We start from the raw sequence: 26,297 nt of genomic DNA on the forward strand, positions 1-26,297 counted from the left end.
ATTTCTTAGTCACAGTAGTAAGAGAGATAACAAAAATATGTTGGCTTGTTTTAGTTGGTAAACATAACAGTCCTGGCAGGTTCAGCAAGAGACCAGATTCTAAGCTGTCTGGGAGCTAAACTCTCATCCTCAGAGGTGGCTGCTTGGGTGAAGACCCTGGAGAGGGCAGTGTGGGCAGGCCAGCATTGCTACTGCCTGTTTTCTACCTGTCCTGTGGACACAGAGCTCCCCACAGCTGGCAGCATGAAAACGAAAAATTCCCTGTGTCCAAACAAACCCATGGGAAAGGACATAGTGAGCTAGATAAATTACAGTTGTGAAATACAAGTATTTAATTAAATCTTGTCTGGCTGTATTTTGTACCCTTCCAAAAAAAAAGTCCAACTTCAAAACTAATCTGGAACTGACTGCCTATGTTATAATTTACTAGAAACTCTGTTGTCATCACTTCAGTTCATAGAAAGGAAAAATAAGAACAGCAGTGGCTTTCATCAGTCCCCATTGAAAAACCAAATAACACTGCATTTTAAAGAAAAAAAATTAAATACAGTGATGTAGCCTAGTCCAAGTTTGTGGTAACTGCAGGGAGGTCAGGCAGGTCAGCCAAGGTGGAGAAAGGTGGGTCAGGTTAGCAGAGGGCAGACAGGTTTCCTGGTGCCCTCCCACTGCCTGGCCTGGTAGCCCTGGAGCCCCTCCTGAGCCTGCCTTTGGCTGATGAGCTGCTCTGGCTCCAGCTGAGACAGGGCATCTCCTGACTCTGCCAGCAGCTGCATGTCTGCATGAAGGTGCATAAAACAGAGACTGAGACAAGAAAAATGTTGTGCCACAGTTGTGCCACAACAGAGGCTCTTTGAGATGTGATTTATCTGTGACCACTGCCCTTGCAGCAAATGCCTTCTGGGATCCTGACTGCTGCACATCCAGATTCAAGACTGAAAGGTAAGTAACTCCTCTACTCTCCCATCCATCCCATCTAGGAATCATAGAAATACAGAACAATTTGACTTGGGAAGGGCCTTTTAAATTTCATCTATTCCAACCACCAGGGCTGGAACATCTCCCACTGGACCAATTTTCTCCAAGTCCCATCCAAACTTACCTTGAACACTTTCAGGAATGAGGCATCGACAGCTTCTCTGGGCAATCTCTTCCAGTGTTTTACACCTTTATTGCAAAAAAAATTTAAAAATCTTCCTTTTATCTAATCTAGATCAACCCTGCTTCAGTTTAAAACCATTACCCCATGTCCTTGTAAAAAGTTTATTTACATTTCATATCTTCCTCTTAGCAGCCATTTGTTCAGGACATCCAAGACAGCAGCCAAGGCTTGTGAATGGAAGTTATAATATATTTAAATAATAAGAAATATGTCAAGGGCAAAAGAGCATTATGGCTGTTTTACTAAGTAGTTTATAAAATGTGCACTGCCCAGCAGATTTTCCAAGCATCAGGCTGAGAGCTGAGGGGAAATGAGGCAGGGCAGCAGGGCTGGTGTCTGTACTTGCTGTGAAAGGGCAGCACCATCCCAGGTAACTTTCTTGGAGTGGTTCTCTGGACATTTTCTGTCTGATTTCAGCCAGATGGTGAAGTGTTAAAGGGAAATGTCAGCACACATCATTCCTCCACCAAGGCACTGCTCAGCTTGGGCTGTGTCAGAAAACCTTGCTCACACCTTCCTGTTGAAATGCCATCTCATTTTCAGTCCTTTGTGGATGGCCAGAGTGTATGCAGGCTTTGCTTCCTTTCAGAAGCACTGTCATGCAACAATGCATAGTCCCTGTTTCACGTGTGTGTGGTCACTAGATTGGTCAATAGATTGTTTATTCAAACCAAATGGTTCACATGTAACAGGATATTCTTCAGTCCCTTGCATGCAAAAATAGCAGTACAGGTCATGCTGCTTTTACTGTTTCTTTTCTTCTTTGCAAATACCAATGACACTGAGAAGAGCAAAATGGTCATTTTCACAGATTTCATCAGCATGGGGAGAATGTATCCCCTGTGATGGATCCTGAATATTTTAATAAACACTTTTCCAAAGGCTTCCATTTAACACGTCACAGTTTGCAAAATAGATATAGATTGTTATGGCAATCCTGCTCCTTTCCTGTGCAAGGCTGCATGTGTGAGTAACTAGGAATTTAACTAGATCCTGAGATTTTGAGATGCTTTTAAATACGGAAGCTGTCTCCCAGCATTCTGACTTTTTACAAAATGTGCAATTTTTGGGTCCTGCACAAAAACTTTCATTCTGACGAAAAAAAAAAAAAAGGCAACTGTAACCAATTGGAAAAAATACCCACTGTGAAAACTCAAAACAAGATTAGACCTCTTGTTTAAGACACCATATAGATATGGTAGCAGAAAGCTTGTGATGCAAGAAGGTGATACTTCAAGAGAAGTAAATAGATAAGAAAGAAGCACCAGGACCATGCTCTGATAAAAAACCAAAAATACAGTAGGGTCAGTTGACTCTCACAGGGCCACTCTGAGGACAGAAGTGCTAAACCTCAGTCTCCAAGGCCAGTGCATTTACGACAAGACAATCCTTCCACACTAAAAGAAGGATTATTTTTTATTGTTGGAAGCTGTTCTTTTTATCCTATTTGTGTTTAAGAACTGAATGTTTGTTAACCATTAATTTTGGTTGAGTTTGCCATCTGAAATCTTATAGCATTTACAGTAGTTTTTGGAGATTTCCCTTGTTGGACCATTCATACAAATAGATATATCTTATTCTCTCCTTGGCTTCTTTCTGTGTTTGTTTTGGCTACCAGCACATGTACAAGAAGAATAAGGGAAACCTTTCCAAAAAATTAGCACACTTAGTTATGAGAGAGTTGAAAACTTATCATGCCTTTGCAAAGCATGAGTGACAGACAGAATTCCTTGGTTAATTATTTTTCCTAGGCCCAGAGGAAGAAAAATATTTGAGAGAAAAAGCCCAAATCTTTTTACCATATCCAAAATACGGTGAATTTGAAACAGGAGAGGGCTGCACAGACTGGTGTAAAGTGCTAGCCTCGTGAGCAGCACCGAAACTCATTTACCACTTGAAAAAAAGATTTTCTTTATTTGGAGGCCAAGCACAACAGCAATGAGTTTCCCCACAGACACACACGTTTACTTTGCTTTCATCTGACAAACACAGGTCAGTGAATTTGCATCCAAAGTATTTTTTTAGGAGAGTCAGTACTTCTTTTTACTTTGCTTATGGCAAAACACGTGAAAATATCCAGGGCAGGAAAGGTCTAAACAAGTCCAAAGTTCTACTTAAAGCAAAATTGATTTGTAGCCTGTATAGGTATCACATTGGATATTTAATTTATTAATTATCTCTATGAAGAACATTGTTGGAAGCTGAACTGGGATTTTATTTAGAAGACCTATTTCACTTATTTCCCATTGGATATTTGTTTTGTTAACCCAGATGTCCCAACAGAATTCTTGGGGTGCCTGACTCCACCACTTGTCTCCAAGTCACCAACAAGCACAGCTTCTGTAGCTGGCTCATGGACACATATCCTTTGTAACCCTGAAGGCTGAAATCAAGAATTTAATGGGATCTGACCCACAAAACTTCCAGCTGCCTTCTCAGATATTTCATTAAATATGCTGGTCCAAAGCTGTGTTTTGTTGGGAACAGTCTGGGTCAGTTTTAGGGACTTTGGGTTGACTTAGCCTCTTGAGATGAGATTGCAACGAAAGAATCCTGAGTCATGAGTAGATACAGAGAGATCCTCACCATGAGATGTCCTCTCACCCACAGTGCTTACCAATGTCCGACAGAGCCTTATACCTGCTGCAGGAGCTGGGCCATAGAACACCTTCTTCTTCTCTTTATCCTGACAGCTGAGCTTTGGTTTAGCAGGACAAATCAGTCACAGTCCTACACAGCCTGTAGGGAATGCTCTTGGCTTGTCTCCTTCTGCATTCAAAAGGTTTCGGAGGCATCAAAGCCGGATAACTGCAGACAAAGGTTTCATCTTCTTCAGACATCTCTGAAATGCCCCAACACTCACCCACCCACCTTGCATAGCTTGTGGCCTTGTGTTCTGTCCCTAAGGACAGCAAATCTGGCCTTGAAATGAACTTCCAGGAAGCCCTCAAACAATATTGGAGACAAAAACACCCAGTGCTTGTGGTCTAGTGTTTACCAAGGGTTTGCCCTTGAATCCTTGATCTATTCCCACGATGGCTGAGTTTTCCATGGGGTCACCTACCCAAGTTTCATACAGCTCCAAAATTGTTTTGCTTCTTGGCACAAACAAGATGAGATGGGTTCATCCTGGGAAGGAAAGGTCAAAAGGACAAAGGACAAAACTGAGCTGTTTACAGCCAGGGGAAATCTCACCTTCCTCCTCACATGCAACATGGGCCTGGAGCATCTCTTCCTCCATTCAGGTTTGGGTTTAGGACTGCAAGCCCAGAACCAGGGAGCCAGGTTAGATGGAAGCAAACTCTCCACAAGATATTAATCATCCTTTTTTATTTTAATTTTTGATCCATGAGAAGCCAGCCATAACTTTCTGCATACTCTATCTATGAAAGTTATCACTGCATTGTTCCCACCAGAAACAGACTCCTTTACCAGTACTTTTAATTAATTTCAGGATCTTTAAATCAAGTCCACATGAATGGTGTGTAGAATCTGATCCTCAAATACCCACGTGTATTAATTAACTTCTTATTTTAATAAAAAGAATCCTAATTTAAGCTACAGGAAATTGCAGCGTGTGCATGCATGTGAACCTTGCATCCATGCTGCTTTTTTGGATATGTTTACCTTGTACACACACTCATCCAAAATTAAGTTAATGGTCCCAGTCTGCCCCTCAGGACTCTGCAGATGGCAGAGGCCAGCCACAAGCAGTTTCTCTGAGAAAGTACTAGAAATCTCTTGAAAAGGAGGAAGGATAAAAATATAATTAGGGTAAATATTATTATTCCGTGTTGCAGAAGGAGAGTAAGGGAATAAAAGCAGAAATAGCTCCATTACAAGTTCTTTGCAGGTTACTACCTGCAGCCAGTGGATCTTCTGCTGTTTCCTTCCAAGATACTTTGTCTCGTTTATCCCACAGAAAGAAAAGTGTAAAAAAGAAAATAAATATTGTAATACAAAGGAAATTCATATAGCAGAAATACTAATGAGATGACAACTGCTCTTTTCAGCACATCATTTGGTTTTAGATTGTTCAGCTTTTTAAAAAGGGAAAGGGGGGAATTTCCCACCTCATCATGACAATTATAAAGTTAAAATAAATATTTCTCTAAAAAATATGCACACACAAAATATTTATTTTGCAGTCCCGAGTTGTTTTTTGTTCATTTGTTTGTTTGGGGTATTTTTTGGTTACAAATGTGAGTCTTCAAGATCCCTGAAGCATTATGTAAATCTGTTGCTAAATATATCAAGAGACCTGTCTGCTTTGATGTGCACAGTAATGTCTAGAGAAAAGAAAATAGAAGGCAGCTGGATTTGACTTCTTGACTGTGGCACCCTCATACAGAGTCCAGCCAATTTAGTCTTTGTTTCATTTTGGAAGCAGGTCCTTCACAAGCAGCATAAAGGCAGGTCCAGCTTTGAGGGAGGTCAATAGTTTACAAAATCGCAAATGATGTTTTTTCTTTAAGTATATTTTATTCTTCAATTTATGAATCAAAGTCCTGGTATTTGCAATGTGGTGGTTAACCTCTATCACCCGCCTTTATGATTGTGAATTCTATGCTGGACCATGAATCCATCATGTTTTATTGAGAAGGAGACAGTCTTGCATTTTAAAATGTGCAACAATGATCTTTGACTTGTCCTTTTGATTTGGGTCAGCTAGCAAAACTGGAGGAATGTTTATGATTAAGGGAACTTATAAATCAGAGGGAAAGGAGACAAATTCGTTAGTTATTGGTTACGGCAACTCTGAACTTTTGAAGCCGTTTTCTTGGTTTCTTTTTTTTCAGTAGTCAAGTAAGATCTATAAGGATGTCTAAATAAAAAAGACATTTCACATTGTAGATTCATTGAGATAAACTCCATATCTGAATTAGCCACATCAGCTTCAGCTTACATTTATTTTCAGGAGAAAGCCTAGTCTTGGCTTGTTTGTTTCTGTACTTATCTCAAGCATCTCTCTTGTATTTGAGCTCTTCTACAGAACATAAACAGAAATAATAAACTACAGGGTGAGCATATAAATCTCTCCTCCCTGTGGAAAAGTCCTCAGCAACTCCTGTACTATGCAGCCTTTAAATTTTCCAACAAGTTTTGTTTGGCTAAAACAACTCTTTCAGAAAGTCATCCAGCTTTAATTTAAGACATTGAGAAATGAAAGGATCTATCAATCTTTCCATGGTTCACTGGAATGGTTAATCAACCTCGCAGTTAGAATGTGCCTTATTTCCAGTTTGGAATTGCCTTGTTCTAGCTTCCTGCCCCAAAAAGCAGCACATTCTTCCTGAAGAAAAACAATTAATTACACACTACGGTGAAATCCTCTTTCAACTTTCCTGATAAATTGAAATAAGGAACTTGAGTTCACTGAGGGGCTCACTGCACAGCATTTCCTGCAATCATCAAATCATTTAGGTTTTGGGTTTTTGTTTGTTGGTTGGTTGGTTCGTTCGTTCGTTTGTATTGGGTATTTTTCTCTGCACCTGCTCCAGTGTTCAAGGAAGATTTTGAAAGAGCACACACCAGAGCTGGATTAATTTCTCTTCCAGGCTGGGATGGAAATGTAGCACTCCCTAGTGCCATGTGGAGTTTGGGTTATTTTCCAGCATCACTGCCTCCTCCTATTTCCCACACCATGCATGACAGTGGGTGCCATCCTCTACAATTATTGATGTTGGGTCTCTGCTCTCACTGACATGGATTTTCCTTAATCTGTTTCATGAATATTCCCAGCTCTCCACCTTTGCTTGGCATTTGCAAAAAGTAGTCTCAACAAATAGCAAATAAATGACTTTAACATAACCTGTTTCCCTCTTTTTGTAAGCACCTCTCTAGCACAACACTTTGAAAACTTTAGAGATGGGACAGTCTTTGCTGTTCTACTGTGCTGTTTTCTGCAAAGAGCATTTGCTGTTTCTGCAGCATTTAGGAGCTTCAGCCAAGCACCAGAGCTCCATCTTCTTTCTCTGGGTTGGTGCAGATTTTGAGATGGAAATAGGGGCTGAGGAGATGGAGTCTGCAGTGTAAGCTCTTCCTGATAAAAGGCTACTCCATCATAGTATCAGGAAAAGGAAAAGTTAACTTGGTTGGCTGTTTCCAAAGATTTTTCATGGCAGCAGATACTTCATGTGCAGCCACTCAGACTGCCAAGGTGGGGTGAATCTCCCATCTCATCAACTTTGGGTGCCTCTGTGGTAGATGTCAACAACTGAGCTGGACCCTGTACAAGCTGTCTGTGTAGTCAGTGAACAAAGAGGCATTTTTAGGGTGTTGTTCATATAGCCACTATTGAACATTTCAGGATAACGTGAATCACACCTTCTAAGAGATTCTTTATCTCTGTTAACTATGAAGACTATTTCTGGACATTAACTCACATAAACTCCTCCACAGTCAGGCAAGATTAAGTCCACAAACTCCAACCAGCCCCTGATGAGCAAATAATTTGGAATAGTTTTCTATTTGCACTCAGAAATAATGTATTTATTAGGCAAAGTACTTTGTTTAAACACATTAGTAGCAGAGATGTCAGTCTGATTTCTTTGTCAGTGATAGCAGCAGGGAAAGAAAAAGGAAAAGAAACCTTCAGACCTGTGCTGTATCCAAACACAGGATTTTCCCTTTATATCTTGGACCTGTCTTAGCAGAGTATCATGTTTTAGGGCTTACATAGACTCAGGTATTGGACATATGTTCCAGCTTTGTAAAGGGTAATTTGATACGGTGTTAGCCCTGTGTTATCATTCGCCTCACTGGCATGTTAAGCCTCATTCATGTAGAGCTATTGAGGAGAGACAAAATCAATATATCTGTACAGTGATGAAGATGCCAATCCAGAAACTGTGAGCCACTGACATCTGCCTTACAGGGAACTATTACAGCAAAATGTATATGCCCAGATATTTGGAATGTTCAAAGAAAATTGGACATTATGTCTAATAAAACCACAATCAGGAGCAAAAAAATACCTACTTCTATTATAATGGTTTTTATGTTCCTCAGCTGAATACATAAATCAGAAGTGTATCCAGCTCCTGCTGTCTGGAGTGAAATTTGCTGGCTCTGGTGTTACTGTAAAGTCCCCCCTCCTGCCTGGGTACAGCAAGGCTGAGATTGTGGGGTGGTCAATGGCCAGGGGAAGACAGAAGTGGGTTTTCCATCCAACTGCTCCCTGGCAAGGACATTTGACACAGTATGAGCTGGTAGTTGGACTGTACCCACTCTGTGAAAGTCTGGACAATAAAACCTGTGAAGATGCCCTAGGGCATTCAAGACATCTGAAAAAGCCCAGCAGATATGGGACAGAGATACGTCCTATTAATTGTGTTTCTGTCCCATACATGAAAACATGTGCAACCATAAAATCCCTGACCAAACCCAGCTCACCCTTCCAATACTTGAATGGTGTGAGGACACTCAGAGTCTGGAAACCAAGGTTTTGTTCTTGTCCTTGCCTCAAATTCCTTCCTCCTCTGGACAGTGCCCTAATTGCCAGCTTCAAGCTAACTTGAATGGGAAGCAGCATCCTTTTATCCAGTAGGAGTTCTGCCATTATGTACAAAAATGAAAGATTTCTGTGAACATGTGGGAATGAGTAAACATGACATTATAACCTAAGGGCTCTATGTGGGAGAGCAAGACCGTGATGTTGACATCGCTCAAAAGATCATTTCTGTGTTTTGTGGAATGTAAAGTAAAATACTTGAACACAACATCAAGTGAGTCTTGGAACACTCACCCCACTGGCCAGAGTCAGACTCATCCATGCTCTCTCTGGTCTCATAAATCTTTTGCTTCTTCCAATAACTCCCCAAGTTAAACATTCATCTCTTCTCCCTCCTGAAAAAGTTACAACCTCAGTGCAATGGAGAGGATTCTTACACCACAAGGAGGACTCTGAGGTGAATGCCACCCTGCCCCATGATGTTCTGAGAGAAAAGATGAGTCTCCCCTTAGTTCTTAAAAAAAAGGACACAGAAGACCCTTTGGGGGAGGATTCAAGGCTGTGTCTTTGTGAGGACAGAGAGAATCTTCTCAGAATCCTGGACCCAGGCATCAACCCTGCAGAACAGATCTTTAAGGTGCATTCCTGACTGTTATTTCCTGGGGGTAATTGTGGATCTCTGCCTGGAGAACATGGGTCACAGGCAAGGGCTGAGATTCCTTCACTGTGGAATACTTGGCTTAGAATGTTGCCAGTGTCCCTCTGCACCCAGATTTGGACTTCAGGAGCAAAAGCAATTGCCCAACCCACTGGTCTGTTCTAAACAGGCTGGTAATAGGGGCCATTACTGCTCCCACAAATTAGCTTTGCCTTTTCGTCCTTGGCAAGCTCAAGGAGCCTTCTGGTACAGACAGCTCTGTCACACTGTACAAAACATCCTTTTATCAGAAAAGAACCCAAGTGTCATTCTTTCCATTGCAGACTCCTTTCTCACTCTAACCCATCTCTGAAAATAAGCTTCTTGCTAGTAATAAAGTGCAAATTCGGTGTAGAAGGTTATTTCTTCTTTTATTCTGCTTGGGGAAAAAGTCCCAAATAATATGGAAAATACACCAGATAATATGGCAAATTTTCCGGGGGAGCCAATGGAAAAATTTGTTCTAGTGAGGAAAAAAAAATAAAAAAATAGACAAGACAATTCTCTTAAATGTCTTTTAAAGAGATTACCTAATATTAGGGTAAATGAAGCAAACTACACTCCAGGGTTGTTTGAGGAGTACTCTTAACATTCGTTTTCCTCAGGAAGGGGTTGATTATGACATCCTTCCAGTCTCAGTGCTAGACATGAAGAAGCTTCCCTGTGTGCCACATGTAGAGGAAAAAACTTTATAGTTTGGAGACAGTTCTCAGCCCCATGCCAGAAAGCAAGTTTATCCAGTCAGGAATTAGGGAGACACAAGGTTCATGTAAAGCCTCTTCTGGCCTGCCTCTCCTTAAAAAAAAAAAAAAAAAAAAAAAAAAAAAAAAAAAAAACCAAAACAAACAACAACAAAAAAAAAAAAACAAACAAAAAAAAATCACCAAGAAAAACCCCAACAAGTAACCCCAGTTTTCACAGACAATTTATTTTTTACAGCCATAAGCTTTGAGATACATGAGTTTTTTAAACCAAATCAGCCTAACAAGGGCTGTATCAGCTCTGATACTTTGCTGACAAAATCCTGTACAATTACAAACCAAAGCCTTGGTCCAGATGTAGGGCACATGAAAGTTTAAATACATCTGAAACTCTTGGGAAATCAAGACTGTCCTTAAAATTGGCTGAACTGCAGCTCTTCTATTTCTCTGCAGCAGAAACCTAAAATACCAGCCATGAGATAGTTTTTCCACCTTTAAACTGTGTTTGGAACAAAGGTGTTGTTTCACTCTTGGGTACAAAAGGGAGAAGTTGCTGCAGAGAAAGTCTCCAGGACAACTTTCAGCAGGAGGGTGGCTTTTCACTGCACACACAAAACCGAGAGCATTTCACACAGATAAAATGAGCAGAATAGTGAAATTAGCACTCACAAAACCAGTCAACTCTTCAGCAGTTTTAAATTTGAAGCAAATATATGCATTATTTGAGAGGAAGTGAAAGAAAAGAAATGGACAAAAAGGTCTTCTCCCTTGAAATAATGAACAAGTAGTGATTTGTCAATAAATAAAGTTTCTTTTTCAGCAGAGGCAAAATCCAGGAGGCAGCATTTAACCTGTTTTCTCTCAGGCACCTTCAGTCTGTGGAGTAATCCTGAAAACCAGTTGGGACACCAGGGCAAAGCAACAGCCTTTGGGGAACCAGTTGATGTTATTGTATGCTCTATTTCATGGTTCAGAATTAATTGCAATTGGGGGATGGAAAAAAAAATCCTGAAGCCTAAAGTGGTTTTGCAAATTCATAAGGAAGTATTTTTCTTTGAATAATAGTGTTATTATAAAGTTATGATCTTTCTCTTTTTTAAATGAACCCTTTATTTTCTTTCAAATTTCTGGTACTTGTGGCCAGGGGCTGTCTGGTGCTCTCATCTTGTGGGGAGCTGCTGGCTGGAAGCAGCATCATTTCTGTAATTGCCTCTTTCACTGAAATAGTCCTGAGCACTCCAGAAATGCCTTCAAGTATTTGATCATCTGCATCAAAAGTTGGAGGGACAGCTAATGGCTGATGGTTGTTCCTAAATGCTGAAAAAGACCAAGCTCATTAGAAAACTTCTTTTTAAATGTCTCAGTATGTCTCACATTTCCAAAACCAAGTGAGTTTGCTCTCTTGCCTGTGCATAACACAGAATGGTGCTGGGCTTTACTGCTTTGTAAATACTGATTATGAACCTCAGAAAAAGTCAGGCAAAGGTTGCTACTCTCTATTTTCAACCATAAAATGTTCCCTGTGGAGATGTCTCAAGATTTTTTATAAAAGACTGAATCTCTCCAGCATTCTTCAGGGTGAACAGATAATCCCCTCCAAGCTGTCTAGAAGTGAGGGAACCAGCCAACATCAGGGCTTCCCTCACAGTCCCAGGAAGGGATGAATAGCTGCAGAAGGAGATTTAGGAGCCCCGAGATGAGTACCCAAGGCAGGTGGGTGTTTTTCCTGTCCTTTGGCAGCACAGGGCCTTGTGTCCCATCCAGCTCTCATCCCTCATTCAGGTCCAAAATAATAATTAGCTTAACTCATCTGAGGAAAACAAGGAGTTTAGGAGGACAAATTCTTAGGTTTGTGTTGGCAATGGAGTCTCGAGGAAGACAGACAAAAATCCAAATTTTACATTTACAAGCTGTAGTTCCCAAAGAGAGACTGGATGGAATCACCTACCACATTACTGGGGTGTTATCTATGGCAAGGGTTGTATCCACAATTTTTTATTCTTAAGGACTTCTTGTTTGGCCACATTATTACAGAGAGTGACCAAAATTCAAGATGAGTAATCTTGTTATTGGCTTCAACAGAACCAATATTTAATTTCCTTTTTCTTTTCACACTGAGCTGCATCCCAGTCTAATTTCTGGCAAAGATACATGTCAAAGGTATTGTTTGTTCTGTGTCCCCCTGGATCACACTCACAGAGCCCAGCTCTGCCCCACATTCCCTGAGATAAGCCCAAGGACAAGGCAGGTCCTATGGCAGTACTGGAATCACCCAGGTAGAGCTTGGCCAGGGGTATCAGGCCCATCAGCTGGATGCTGTCAGAGAAACCAGAAATTGGATCTTATAGAATTGTTTAGGTTGGAAAAGACTCTAAGATCAGCAAGCCCAACTGCCCAGCCAGCACTGCCATGTCCATCACTAAACCATGTCCCTAGGAGACACAAATTCTGATTTCTCTTCCCTTCCCACATGCTGGTTTTGATGAAGTCTGTAGAACTGTTGATATGTTTGATACTCCCATTTCTCCATGAGATTTAGTGGAAATGAGTTTGAGTTACTGACTCAACAAGCAGGTACCAGCAGACACAATTCACACCTCCCTACAAAACCACACTAAATGGACACATTTGTCGTTTACTGAACACCAGAAAAGAGCTGAGCCCTGCAAAACAGAGAGAAGAAACCACAGCAACCACCACAGAGCTTCACACTTCTTTCTGGACTGCTCAGAGCAGCCACTTCCCAGGATGATTCAGGGGCTCAGGTCAGACCAGAACAGAGCACAGCAGCAGAGGCAGGAGGATCCTGCGGTAAAAATGAAAAAACTAAAGATTCAAAGTCCTTCAGCTTGGTCATTGGACCAATAGGAAATTTTCCAATTGGAAAACCTAACTTTTTTTTTTTTTCTCATGAATAGATAAAAATTGGAGAAGTGCTTAATATTAACAATAACATTAATTCCTTGCTGAAGTGGTGGCCCTGTAAAGTTGGATTGTGGACACTGATGGGAGGAGCTGAGGGACACTTCTGTTTTGTCCTAAGCAAATTTTCCCATCATTAGTAATGGATGCAGAAGAGCTGACAGGTATCCTGGATATTTTGCCCTATTTTTTCAGACATGATGCTTGAAATAAATCCTGTATTAAATGGGAGCTTATTCTTTTCTAGGAAAAGCAGATTCTGTTTGCCTGGGTATTCCCTGAAGCAGCACCCAGAGTAGGGCTATTTTCCATCTCTGGTTATTAGGGTCAGCCAGGAAAAGGCAGCAGAAAAGAGTCCTCTTCTGGCCACCTCCCAGCTCTACACAGCACATCAAATGGGTGTTCACAAGAAAAAATATATTTCCTAATTACAGGCTCACTGGGCTCAAAACCAAGAAATAAATATTTTGACAGTTTTAACCTGTGATTGTTCATCCCTTTGGTCCTTGTCTCAAGCAAAGACCACCCTCTCAGGAAGCTTGAAAACTCCTGTTTTCCCTGGTGTTAGGAAACACTGAGACATTCCCATGCACAGCATTTTTTGTATCTCCACTGTCTGAGCTGTTGATCAATGCTGTCCCTCTGCTGCTCTTGCTCCTTTAAGAGCCCTTGTCCTTGGAAGTCAAATTCATGAAGCTTAATTCAAGTTCTCCAGAGTCTAAAGTGGTGATACACCAATTAACCAAGCAGCACTAATTGGGAGATGGTGCCAAGGCAAGGCACTCAAAGGAGAACTGGGGAAGTACATGCCACGAATCAAGACTGTGCTTTCATTCTTTGAGTTGCTGTTAGCTAGAATCAAAAAAAAAAAAAAAAAAAAAAAAAAAAAAAAAAAAAAAAAAAAAAAAATCAGTGAAGGGCATTCCAGAGGTTAATGAAAAAGGCACATTTCTCTTTTTACTTGAGAGGCTTAGTTGTTTTTTTTTAAATAACAAAAATAATATACATTTAATATTTTGCATGAAATTACATAAATTCCATAAGGGTGTGCTTTACTTCTCCTATAATCAGGTTATCATTACACCTTTAAACAAGAAACAATTAGGAATAGATTGCCCTGAAGCTGGATCACAAATTATTTTCTAACACCTTACAAGAAAAAACCCCAATATTTTCAAATGTTCCCTCATTTCCCTCAAATTTCAAACATTTCATCTATAAATGCCATTTGAAATTGCACTCTCCCTCAGTGAAACTGAGGTAAGCACCTTTAATCCATCTACTCAAAAAACATTTCTTTTAGTCATGTTTAGGAGGAAAAAGTAAATGTAACTCAAGACCTTGACCTTCTAGAGAAGAATCTACTTTATTCTCCCCAAATAAACTTTTCCAGAGATTTTTCTGCATGAAAAGAAAGTCTTTATCTCCTTATCTTGCCTTGCCATGCTTTGCCTGTTGAAGCAGGACATTCTTCTCCTGTGACAAAAATTTGCCATTGGAATTTGGATTTATGTTTCCAAGAAAACTCAACTTTTTGATGCCACTGAATGTAAAATCTCCTCAGCCTAAGTTCTGAAGCTCCAGCACTGTCTCAGCTGGCCTGCAGACCCTGAGCACGTGGCTGGGCTGTAGAGGCATTAAACCAGGGTGAATCCCTGCTTAACTTTCAGAGACTCCAGCTTCAAATGCCTTAATGCAGTTTTGTGTAAACTAGCCACACAACTTGCCTTCTGGTTCTGACCTAAAGGCTGAAGAAAATAACAAAAGCACAAAAAATCACTTGACTCCTGAGATGGCCAAAATGATGGGGTTTTTTGTAAAATCAGCTTGTGCCATTATCATCCTGACTTCTTGATCTACATATATGAGGTTTTCACTACATCAATCCCAACTTCTGCATCCTTGATGGTAATTCATATGAAGGCTATCTTGGGAACCCTTAAAATTTCATACAGAACATGAGGGATTCCATTTTACAGACTGGATTTCCCTTCATTGAAAGGGATCTCTCCCATTAAACAAGGATACAGTGCTTAAGGAACATTTAGAAAACTGGTCCCTCAATATCAGTTGTTGGAGGCAACAGCTGAGAATTGTAAGCAGCAACATAAAGGGCATGAACCAACACTGAAGCAACCCTCTGACATCCCCAAATGAGAGGCAGGGGTGAGGACACAGCAAGCTGGTAACTGTGAGATGGTTTTGTTTAAATGCCCTGATAGCCCAAGGGGCTAATGGACTGGCTGCCTCTGGCAGGGCAGGGATAGCTTCTCCTGGCTGGGAGATCACAGTGCTCTGAAATACCCTTCCTTCCTACAGAGATGAAAGGCAGCCTGGACGAACAGCTAATTTATCACATGCAGTGCTCAAGCATAGCCCATTTATCTCCTTCTAAGTGTTTTGCTTCTCCCACCACTCAGCTCAGTGAGATAATGTCAGTGGTCAGAGGGATGCTGTGGTAGGTGCAAGAAGGCATTCAATTATCCATTGTGAACCATTCCTAAGTACACCCAATTCCTGTCCACAGATTCAAGTGGCATTTTTCTAAAATATCATGGAAATCAATAGGATTTATGCACTCACAACATTTCAGGAAAACCCACAGGATGTGTCTGATTTTCTTTTCCTGTGGTATGCCTTCACCTCCCACCTTGATGCCAGTGGGGCTCCTGCTGATTCACACAGAGGCTGGGGGAGGCTCCAGGGCTGCACTGGGGGTTTGTGCATGAAAGGGGAGGTGGATCAGCACATCAGGCTGCAGCACATCACTACCAAGTTTCTTTGGCCTCCTGGGTGGTGAGCATTGGCAGAGCTGAAAGTCAATTCTTTTACTTATTGCTAAAGTTGCAACAAAATTGGGTTTAATTTCACATTTTCTGCTAGGAATGTACAACTGCTACTCTGCACTCCAGTGATGAGTGTGCTTAATTGTCCATGTGTTCATTAATGGGGACTTGCATTCATAGTCTCACACAGCTGTCTTTGCACATCATTTTATAAAGCCTACACACATCTGCAGCCACACCTATCCAAAAATATGTGTTTCTAACCCAACATGAATAAGAATAAAAAACAAATTTCAGTGCTCACACAGAGAACTGAAAAGAAAAATGGTCATGAACAGGTAACATCTTGCTCTATGCATGATGGACATCAGGAATAAAAAGCTGTTTACAGCCTTTCCCTTTTTATCAACTCTCCATGCACTGAAGCACAGTCAGAGGTTTGCCAATGTTAAGAAGGCTGCAAACATTCCTGCACAGAAGTTTCATACTTATAGACACCTGCATGACCTCCATGTCTTTCGTACAATGTGGCATTTCAGACTCTGATCAGGTTGTGTCTTACTGCAGCCCCTAGATACTTTGCTGTCTAATCAATTTTTGTTGTATTGGTTGGGACAATTACCTATGCCAAAGTGGGGTGTCCTGTACTTCCTGATTTACTCCCTTCCTTTTTCAGCTCCCTTATATTTTTTAGAATCTCTGTCTCTAAATTTTAAAATAATTTTAAATTCCAACACTGGCCTCCGTAGAAAATGCTAACATTTTCTTCCAAGCCTAGCTAATCTTGATGTTCTATCACCATTTAAAATATCTCTTTCTACTCTGTTGCCTCAGGAGACCACTTAGTACATCCTCCAATTTGAGGGCAAGCCATTTTTATTACTTGTTTTCTGAGTAAATACTTCCAGTTCATATTTACCCAGTGATGGATATTTTCATCTAGCCTCTCCTCCCCTGGGTTCTCCATGAGAATGGTGTGTTCTGGCATATGCCAGACACACTGCTCTCCCTCACCCAAAACCCCTCTTGTCTTCTGATCAAAGGGGGTGACTTCTTTAACCTGAACAGCCATTGAACATAAGCAGCTGCTATTGTTCATTTTCAATAGAATGACTACACCTGAGCATGAACATTAAATCCACCATGAAAATAACACAGGAAATTACTGAGGAACTTCCAGTCAAAAAGATTTTGACAGAAATGGGAAGAAAAAAAACAAAAAACACTTTCCAAACCAGAATATATCTCATCAGGCAAGTCAGACTGACAAAATTAACCCAGACAAAAGAGGCAAGTGGCTGTCCCCTGCCTTACCAGGTCCTGGTACCACCGTGTTTGGATGCATCCCAACTTTTTGACTCACTGCAGGCAAGATATCCTTCTGCATCTGGTCTCCATTAGACAGTAGACGTCAGGAGGAGGTGAGGTCTGCTATGGCTTCTTATTTGGAGCTCTTGTTGCTGGGTAGTACAAACAGTGGGCTATTAAAAAAGCCAAATGCTGATATTTCCACAGCACTTGTAACACAAGCTGCAGTTTGCTGCAGTTTGGTCACAGTGGTTTACACACAGAGCCGCACACATTTAAATATAATATTTATTAAACTTACTGAAGTTTATTCTGAGGCATGACTGCAGCCCAGTTTATTCTGGCTGGGCCTGGGAGCCTGTGTCGGGTTTGGAAGTGCCATGTCCTGCCATGTGCACCCGCAGAGCCGGAGCAATCTGCTTTGAATTAGCAGCCCAGTTATTTTATTGTGCTTGGCCTGGCCCTGCTACCCAGTGACCCCGAGCAAGACTGCTCTTAAAAGAGATAGCATGACTCGATAAAACATCAGAACCTTTAGAAAAAGGGAAGAAGTATCAGCCCTCTGGGCCTAACCCCAGCCCACTGTGCATTTCCTTTGTTTCTGGGATGCCTGCGGTGCGTAGGCTGCAGCAGCAGCACTGTGCACCTGTATTTTGGCTGGCAATAACCTCTTCTTCCCACACACCAGAGAGCTGCAGGCACAGTGTCCATCACCCAGCCAAGGTGCACACTCCCAAATTCGTGTGAAATGCCTCTCTCAGCCTCTCCAGGGCTCCAGAAGCAAAGCCAGGCGTTCTGTGGGATACAAACTGAGCCAAAGTTGGAGCTAAAAGCTCATAACCATTTTCCATAGGGAATCTGGACATAATGCCCAGATGAAAAAAGGCCCTTTTGTGTAGATTTGCTGAGTAAAGAAATTGTCTTGGGATGTTCTAAGCACAAGTAATTATGATTATTTTTTATGATAAAAAAGACTACATATAAAAATGGCATTGTTACCTTGTAATTGGAATTATGCAGCATATAGAGCATTTCCCCCAAACAGCATTCATTGGCCTTATTTCCATCAGCTACAGGAACATCCCTCTCTCTTTTTTATTTTTCATAGACAAGAATCAGTCAAAATCAGGAAAAAACTAATCAAAGATCAGGAAAGATACTGAAGATCCACAACTATTAACAGGGAAGTCTGCACATCATTTCTAATAGTGCAAGTTCTCAAAACAGTGAAGATAAAGTAAAGGCTGAGGAAGAGAAAAATGGAGGAAATTATTTGGTTCCAAACTTAAAGGAGAAGTGGCTTTCCTGCCCTTTCAAATACCACAAACCTGCTTAGAATTTTGTCAGTAAAATGAAACAATTGAGAACAGGTCAAGCGAAGCCCTAGATACATCCATCATCTCTTAGTTAAGCTCATTTAACTCCAGATATTTCACTTTATTGCTTGTGAGGATTTGGGGGCAGGAGCTCATTCCTCAAAGGTTCTGTGCTTCAGAGCCTCCTAATGCTGTTCTTACAAAGATCATCTCTTAACACATCAGCACAGGATGCTGGGGATCTCATTTAATAAACTGCTGAAACACTGTTACTTAAGTTTTATTTTAACCTGATTATAATTTGATCAAGTTCTCCTTAGCTTCTTTTAGAAAATGGAGTTGTGAAACATTTTCTTTTTATTAAAAAAGAAGTTCCTGCTGATACAGAAAGTTTCCATTTTAGTTTTGATTTCTTTATTTCTCAGTGTTTTACCCCTTTCCTTCTCACCATATAAAAATGGATGCATTTATCTTAGATTCAGTAAGACTCCAAACAAAGCATTTCATATTGTTTTCAATCCATGTGAAATCGCATTTCTCTTTACATTTTGCAAATAAATTAGGAGGGTCTCAAGAACATTTCAAAACAATTTAATTCTTTTCTCCATGTCTTTCACTCACATTCTGGTGGTGTTGGTGGGAAAATGTGTCCTGCTCTTCATTCTGTTGGTGGAATCCAATCGAGGACCAAAAAGAAAAAAAAACTTAGAAAATGCTACTTCTGCTTAAAAGACAACACTGCTTCTGCTTTTAAGTTAAAGAGAAACATTTATCTGGGCATTTAAATTTACTGAGATCCCCAAAGATTGTTTTTTCTCCCCAGATTAGAAATGGCATGGGACTGGGTGACTTTTCCCTCCCTTTATCTCTTGTCTACCTGCTGCACCTCCAAACACAGTCCAGCAAAGTGGATCCAGCCCCACCAGCCTCAGTGCCCTTGCTGGGACAAGGCTGTCTCATAGCCCAGCTGTCACTGGAGGGATCCTGAAAGGAAAATTCAGATGACACATCTAATTCTGCAGCAACAGTGGCAAAGTGGGAGGCCTGACAGATCTGTGGCACTTACAGCCCCAGCCAGAGGAGAGAGGATTTCACAGCAATCTGTGACAGAAATGCTGGTCCCTCCAAAGAGCAGGACATGTCACTCCTATGGGGTTTCTTGGATGCTGTATATATCCTCTTCTTGTGCTTCTCTAGCATGTTATGTGAGAGGAAGAGCTGGCTTGAGCTAGAAATGGCAATCTTGGCTCTCCCTGTATAAAGGTTACCCAGAGAGCTGGGATGTGCTGCCCTTCCACAAACACTGCTGATTGCCAGCATCTATCAGCTGCAGAGAGCTGACGTGCTCTGCCAGGAGAGGCTGCTTCAGCAGCTCAAAACCAGGCTCTCCTATTAAAGCATGCCATTTTCTTGTCCGGGGTTCTGTATTTTCCATAGGTTCACAGGCTGTCACATTCCTATTTTCTGAAAAATCCCTTTGCCCAGGATTTTTCTCCTGGGAAGCTGAGAATCCTCAGAGAAAAAGGAAAACAATATTATCTCATTTGTTTCTCCCATGTTTTGCTCCTTTGGAATGTGTTTGGAGATTGTTTATCCAACAGGTGATTGTTTCATTGATTTCTGCTGTGAATTGTTTTGACTTATTGGCCAATCAGTGCCAAGCTGTGTTGGGACTCTGGAAAGAGTCATTTTTCATTATTATCTTTTTAACCTTCTGTAAGTATCCTTTCTGTATTCTTTAGTATAGTGTAGTATTCTTTAATATAATATAGAATCATAAAATAATAAATTAGCCTTCTGAGAACATGGAGTCAGATTCATCATTCCTTCCTTTGTCTGGGCACCCTGCAAATACAATAACAGGCAGAGCTGCCTCTGTTTGCTCAGCCTTGCTGTCACCAGTCAAGGGAAGAGCCACCTGAGGGATGTGGGGTAGGACACATGTGGGAGAGCTCCTAAATCCAAGGAACAGCAAGTGACAACCTTTGCTGTGCACATCCTTTCAGAGTCCTGAGGTGGAGGAAGTGAGCCCAGTTCTCTGGAAGGTCTGGAGGTCCAAGCCCTGCTTCACCACTGTGACCTTGTACTCTGTTTTAAGGCCAAATCCTCAGAAATGCCCCAGTTCCCATTGCCTTTGTGTATTACAGCCTTGTTTCCTCCAGCTCTCTGCTGGGGTTTTCCTTCCAGTTTCACACCAGAAGAGCTGTATTTCCCTGTTTTCCCCCATTGTAATGCTAACAGGCTGGCGGGGAGAGCAGGGGCTGTGCCAGCCGGGGGAGGAGGGACAGCACTGCCCCGGGGAAGGCACAGCAGAGCAGGCTGGATTTGGGGTGTCAGCACAGCACAGAGCTGTTTCTGCCAACAGCAGCACAGGCTAATGCTCAAGGAAAAATGCTCTTCCCAAAAAAACCCATGCATTGTAATGTCCCAGAGTGTCTGGGGAAGGAAGGGGTGAGAGGGATCTCTCCTGTCCTGGTGTTCTTCAACTACCAGTTTAAGCTCCATTACATTCACCAGCACGTTGTGGAAATAATGGAATTTCCTGGACTGTGGACAAAAAGTCCTTGAAATAATGGGAGCCTTAGAGTGTGGACAGAGGCTGGGACACCCTGGGATGGAGACGACTCAGTCACAAAGGGCTTTTTGATTGTGAACAAAGCACCCAAGACCGAGTAGTTCCAGGTCCACAAGATCCAAAACCCCTCAGAGAAGATCCCAGGTGACAAACCATCAGTGTTTGCAGCATGCTGGCTTCCCAGCCCTGCACACCCCAGCCCTGCTGCCCCAGCTGCTCCCAGGCTGAGGGGCTGCATGAAATCCTCCCCAAGATAACTCTCTCTGGAATTAGGGCCTTTTTATGTTCTTTTCTGTTTTAATCACATGGAAAATATTCCCAGCTCACCACCACTCCAGAGCTGTGGCGGCCTTGCCTGAGGCCACCTCTCAAGCCAGTGGGGTGACACGGCCTGCAAGGCTGGGAAGACAGTGCTGCCAAGCCTCCTTTGGAAGCAGGCCTTGTCGGTTTTCCCTTTCAAGCTCTTTTGTTGAAAATCCTTAAGGCGCCGAGAAAAAGGCCCTTTCTCAGAACAGTTTCTGCAGACAGCCTGGGAGAGCCAGGAGCTCAGCCCATGGGTGCCAGCAGGCTGCTGGAGGGGGCCACCACTGCCCAGGGAAGGCCCAGGGCAAGGACCAGCCATGAGCAGAGCATGGGCAGGGGTGGGCGATGTCTCTGCCCTCACACAAAGAATTTTTTCTTCCTCCTGCCCCAGACCAAGAGGATGTTCCCTTGTCACCCTCAAAATCAGCAGCAGGACTTGCTAGGTTAGCACCCACAGAAAATGTCCCTTGTATTTAACTCCTTCCCTGCCTCATTACAGTGGTTTATGCTGATATCCATGGAAGCCCAATGCTTGGCACCCTGGTTAACAGAGCAATTGAGTGAGGAGAAGGACAACTTGCTCTCCCCAGCTGCAAAATTATCTGGTCTTCAAGGTTTGCCACTTCTGCTACCTCTTTTTAATGTTAAAACCTAACTTTTTATTTCTTAGGCCCAACCAGCATTTAAATGACAAGTTTAGTAATGGTAGCTGAAAGCGCTACGATGTCTCTCTGCTTCAGGTTCTGGATTGCAGCACCTCCTGGGACCAGACCCAAACCTGAGAGATCAAATGCTGCAGGATGCTCAGGCTGAGCTCCCTAAACCATCCCAGCTCCATCTATAACCTCTGAGCTTGAATTTAAACCTTCCATAGCCTTGCACATTACAGACCAAACAGCCTCCCTCTGCCCAACCAAGGTAGCACCTCAAGAGGCTCAGGTGGCAAGAAAATGTATTCAGGCCTCTGAGTTGTTTTATGAAGAGCTTACACTTAGCACAGAGTCATAAAATGCTTTATAGTCAAATTAATGAATGTGTCATAACTTTGGGAAAGCTGCACTCACCAATCAGATGGAGAAGTGAGGAATACATGGATTGCTTTAAGTTCCACATTGATTAGAAATAATACAGGAGATACATTTGCCTTTACAAGAAGTAAAGGCAGTGAGTAAAGCAATACATGTCTCCACGAGGATAAATGACAGCCCAGCCTAATGCCAGCACAAAAGGCAGTGAAGCACATCATTTTCTGTGCTGTATGCACATGGAGGGCACTCTCACCAGCATTCCTTTTTGTTTCAAGGTGGTTAGTGAAGGGTAAGGAAAAAATCAACAGCAATAAATGAGTTGTTGCAACCTGCCCTTTCTGCTCCAGCAATTTCCTGTTTTTGTAAACAGGAAATGCTGCACAACTTGGCGAGGACTCGATGTGATAACGCTGAGGAGTGATCAGACAGTCAGCCACCAAACCACGATGTTGTCTGCTGAGGAAAACCCACAAGCTGTCAAGAAAGCTGTGGGATGTTTTGTGACACAATCTGTCAATTATCCAAGGTGAATGCCGTTATTTATAGATGGATTTCTTTTCCTCTTGTAATTCCATGCCTTCTCAGTCTTACAGTAAGCCACCTGGCCAGTGTGAATATGCACGGTAATTTCAAGGTAATATATTATTCTGTATAATAAAAACAAGTCATCTGGTTGTTTTTAGTGAAGTTGTCTAAGACTGTTCCCATGGGCTTCCCACCTCCCAGGGAGAACTTGAAATCTGCTCTGTTTCATCATCACTTTTGTGTCATTTCCTACTGAGATGAGTGGCACCAAGACAATTTCCAGACATGGTTATTTGTTCTCCTTGACCTGAGTGACTGCTGTTTTCTAAGCCATTTGTAGTGTCAGTCCTGGGATTTGACACTTGTTCTTCTCCAGTTGGGGATTATAATATTGTATCTTTCACTCAAGCTCCTTATTAATTTTTTGGAGGCAGTTACAATGGAGCTGTTCCAAAAATTTGTTCCATAGCAACACTTAAATCTGCAAATCAGGCCAATTTCACCAATGTCCTATAACTTGATAATTCAGTTTACACCAAGTAAAAAACGTTTCCCTGGACCACCAACCTGAATTCTATACAGAGTGTTTAACAACAATGACTACTTATGGGTTTGGTTTTTCACCCACACCTAAGGAAACTTTAACATACTCTGCTCCCAGCTGTGCCTGTAACCTGCAGAGATAGACTGAGAACAGCTTACAACTCCAAATATTTCCCCCCTTTGAATTCTGTCCATCGTTTCCTTGTTGGTTCCCCTCTCAAAGTAAACAGTTCCATGAAAATTTAAGCAATCTTGAATGAGGTCTTTGCAGTGACCTTATGGCTTAGAAGCACATGAACCCAGAGCTCATTGGGCAATAATTTCCTATTGTTCATATACAATCTCAGCCTGAAAATGAGATGTGTGTCCCTAAAGCCAGCTTCTACTCTGGTTGAGCAATGTGTTGTCAGGCCCCTCTTTCAGCAGCTGTCATCTGTAAGCTCAAGCATAAACTCAGATGACCTGAGCAGTTCAGCTCTTCTGGATTACCAGAAAGAGTCCCACAGCCTAAATAAGGCACTACAAAAATGTCTGAAGGTCAGTCTAGAGAGGTTTTGAAGTCTAGTGCCACCTGGAAGGCTGTTGATCCATCCTTGCTCTCTGTGGAAGTTTGCATTTCCGTATGCCTGGTTACATTGCACCCCAGCAGAGCCCTCTAAAATTCTGAGTAAAAGTTCTTCAAATAATGCATAAGGTGCTCCTCTTGTATCACTACTGCCCCACTGATGACTCTCTAGGGCTGTACCTCATGGAGGAGCTACTCCTTTACTCCATCCTTTGCAGAGGAAACTTTTGGGTGGAGAACAGCAGGACCCAACCCCTGAAGGCAGTGTCCTGAATCAGATCATCATGTTCAGAGAATTCACAGAATGATGAGGTTGGGAGAGACCATCAAGATGACTGAGTCCAACCCATGCCCTATGACCTCAACTAAACCATGGCACCAAGTGCCACATCCAGTTTTTTTAAAAACACATCAAGGAATGGTGACTCCACCATCTCCTCAGGCAGACCATTCCAGAGCTTTATCACTCTTGCAGTGAAAAACTTCTTCCTAATATCCAACCTACGTTTCCTTTGACGCAGCTTGAGACTGTGTCCTCTGGTTCTGTCAGTTGCTGCTTGGAGAAGGAGAACAACCCCGCCTGACTACAACCACATTTCAGGAAGTTGTAGAGAGTGATAAGGTCACCCCTGAGTCTCCTTTGCTCCAGGCTAAACAACCCCAGCTCCCTCAGTTGTTCCTCATAGGGCTCATGTTCCAAGCCCTTCACCAGCCTCCTTGCCCTTGGTGGTTGTCTTTCCACCACCTTCATCTCTCATTTTCATCCAGATACGGCCCCACTTCATCAAGGCTGTGGTAGAGGAGCAGAGAAAAATGAGGAAACCTGTTGTTGCCAGCATGAAAATTCCAGCCAGTGCTGGAATTTTTGTCACTGCTTCCTCCCAAATCCCCACAGTTCTCCCCTCTGCTCTTGAGGAGGCAACCTTGTGTTTGCAGATGCCAAGGAGCCTCAAAGCAAGGAGCAAAAGCAAGCACATCCCTTCGTGCCAGCAGCCTCTGGAGACAACCCGTGTCCCTTGGCAGGGCAGGGCTGGCCCTGGCAGGTGGTGAGCCCAGAGCAAACATCTCAGCACTGCAGCATGTTGAGCTGGGAGGTGTTTGGCTTCCAGTCAGGAGACGAGGCTTCCCAGCAGTGCCTGGACAAACACACCATAGTAAAGCAAGCGATCGCGACGAGGGGGAGAAATGATGCATCTGACTCCATCTTATCAGAAGGCTAATTAATTACTTTATTGTACTATATTATTCTATTGTATATTACACTATGTTACATTACAATAAACTGAATCTGCCAAGCACTCAACTGCACTCAACTGCACAGCATCTCATGATTGTCAGCCAACAGTCCCGACACACACACACACTTGGCCCTGAAAGGCCAAGGAAACAAAACCCCATCATTCTGGGTAAACAATCTCCACGTTGCATTCTGCTTTGGCCCAACACAGGCCCAACAAATGGGATAAGAATTGTTTTGATCATTTTTTTCGCTGCTTCTCCCAGGTTCAGAAAATGTGAATCCCACAAACACACCTAGCCAGCGCCAGGTGTGCTCCCTCAGGAACGCTTCCACAGCACTGGGGCTGATAAGGATCTCCAGGCACTCCACCAGAGTGTCAGGAAAGAGCCCAAGTGACTCAGCAGGAAGGTACGATTGCACACAGGGCCTCTGGACAGGATTTGCTGGGCTCTCACCCACTGAGCGAGTAGGAGTGTTTTCTTATTGTTTCTAATGAGTTTTGGATCAAGGAAAAGAAAATAAATAACATCGATTATAACACGCTCTCCTCCCCTAGCTTCATTTTTAACATGATTTAAGAGCGCCCAAGGGAAAACATTTAATCCCAAACCCGTTCTGGATTTGTATTTTAGGAGCGTGCAGGAAAGTTATGTGATGCAGCATGTTTTGAGCTCCTAGCAATTCAGAGGCAGACTTTCAAAGGTGGAGTAAAGCTGGGCACATGAATTCCTTTAGCCAGAGGAGGAGAAATACTTGCATGTGCTGTGCACCTCTACCTGGAATCAACAGGATGTAAGAAAATGTAAAGCCTTTTTTTCATAATATGCATGAGAATACACAGCAATTGCTATTGATAGATTTATCAATAGCAATTACTTAATTCTCTGGAAGTTAACTCAGAGAAATTTCAACACAGGAGTACCAAGGGTGGGGAAATTGAAAATCATCCTGATTCCCAAGAAGCTGTCATGTAATTGCAATTTCAGTCCACCCAAACTGATTGAGATAAATGAATTTCAAATGTAGCCATCTGGTTTAGCAGTACAGCCTAAACAAATAACTCTGTGTGCTCCCAAAATATCAAGGTCAGCAGCCTGTTGGGTGCTGCAAAGTTTTGCAATGTAAAGAAAATTGAAAACAAAAGCACACTGGAGATCAAAGATGACCCAGAGGCTG

At 42.3% G+C, this 26,297-nt stretch overlaps 2 long non-coding RNA genes across 4 annotated transcripts; one reads left to right on the plus strand and one right to left on the minus strand.

Annotated features, from left to right (window-relative positions):
• Nucleotides 1-10,222: 10,222 nt before the first annotated feature.
• LOC135299621 (uncharacterized) lies at nucleotides 10,223-19,197 on the minus strand. The gene is made up of 3 exons (XR_010361590.1): nucleotides 18,964-19,197; nucleotides 17,033-17,178; nucleotides 10,223-13,784 (listed from the first exon to the last, which is right to left on the minus strand). It is a non-coding gene; the product is annotated as an uncharacterized LOC135299621 (long non-coding RNA).
• Nucleotides 19,198-20,643: 1,446 nt separating this feature from the next.
• On the plus strand, nucleotides 20,644-25,922 carry LOC135299620 (uncharacterized). 3 transcript variants are annotated; one of them, XR_010361589.1, is made up of 4 exons: nucleotides 20,644-21,061; nucleotides 21,720-21,834; nucleotides 22,619-22,774; nucleotides 25,385-25,922. It is a non-coding gene; the product is annotated as an uncharacterized LOC135299620 (long non-coding RNA). The 3 variants fall into 3 exon arrangements; XR_010361587.1 differs by lacking the exon at nucleotides 25,385-25,922 and having other exon boundaries at nucleotides 20,649-21,061; nucleotides 22,619-24,181; XR_010361588.1 differs by lacking the exons at nucleotides 20,644-21,061; nucleotides 25,385-25,922 and adding an exon at nucleotides 21,069-21,359 and having other exon boundaries at nucleotides 22,619-24,181.
• The last annotated feature ends 375 nt before the right edge of the window (nucleotides 25,923-26,297 follow it).

The sequence above is a fragment of the Passer domesticus genome, chromosome 4 (genome assembly GCF_036417665.1).
Source record: "Passer domesticus isolate bPasDom1 chromosome 4, bPasDom1.hap1, whole genome shotgun sequence".
NCBI classification, from domain to species: Eukaryota; Metazoa; Chordata; class Aves; order Passeriformes; family Passeridae; genus Passer; species Passer domesticus.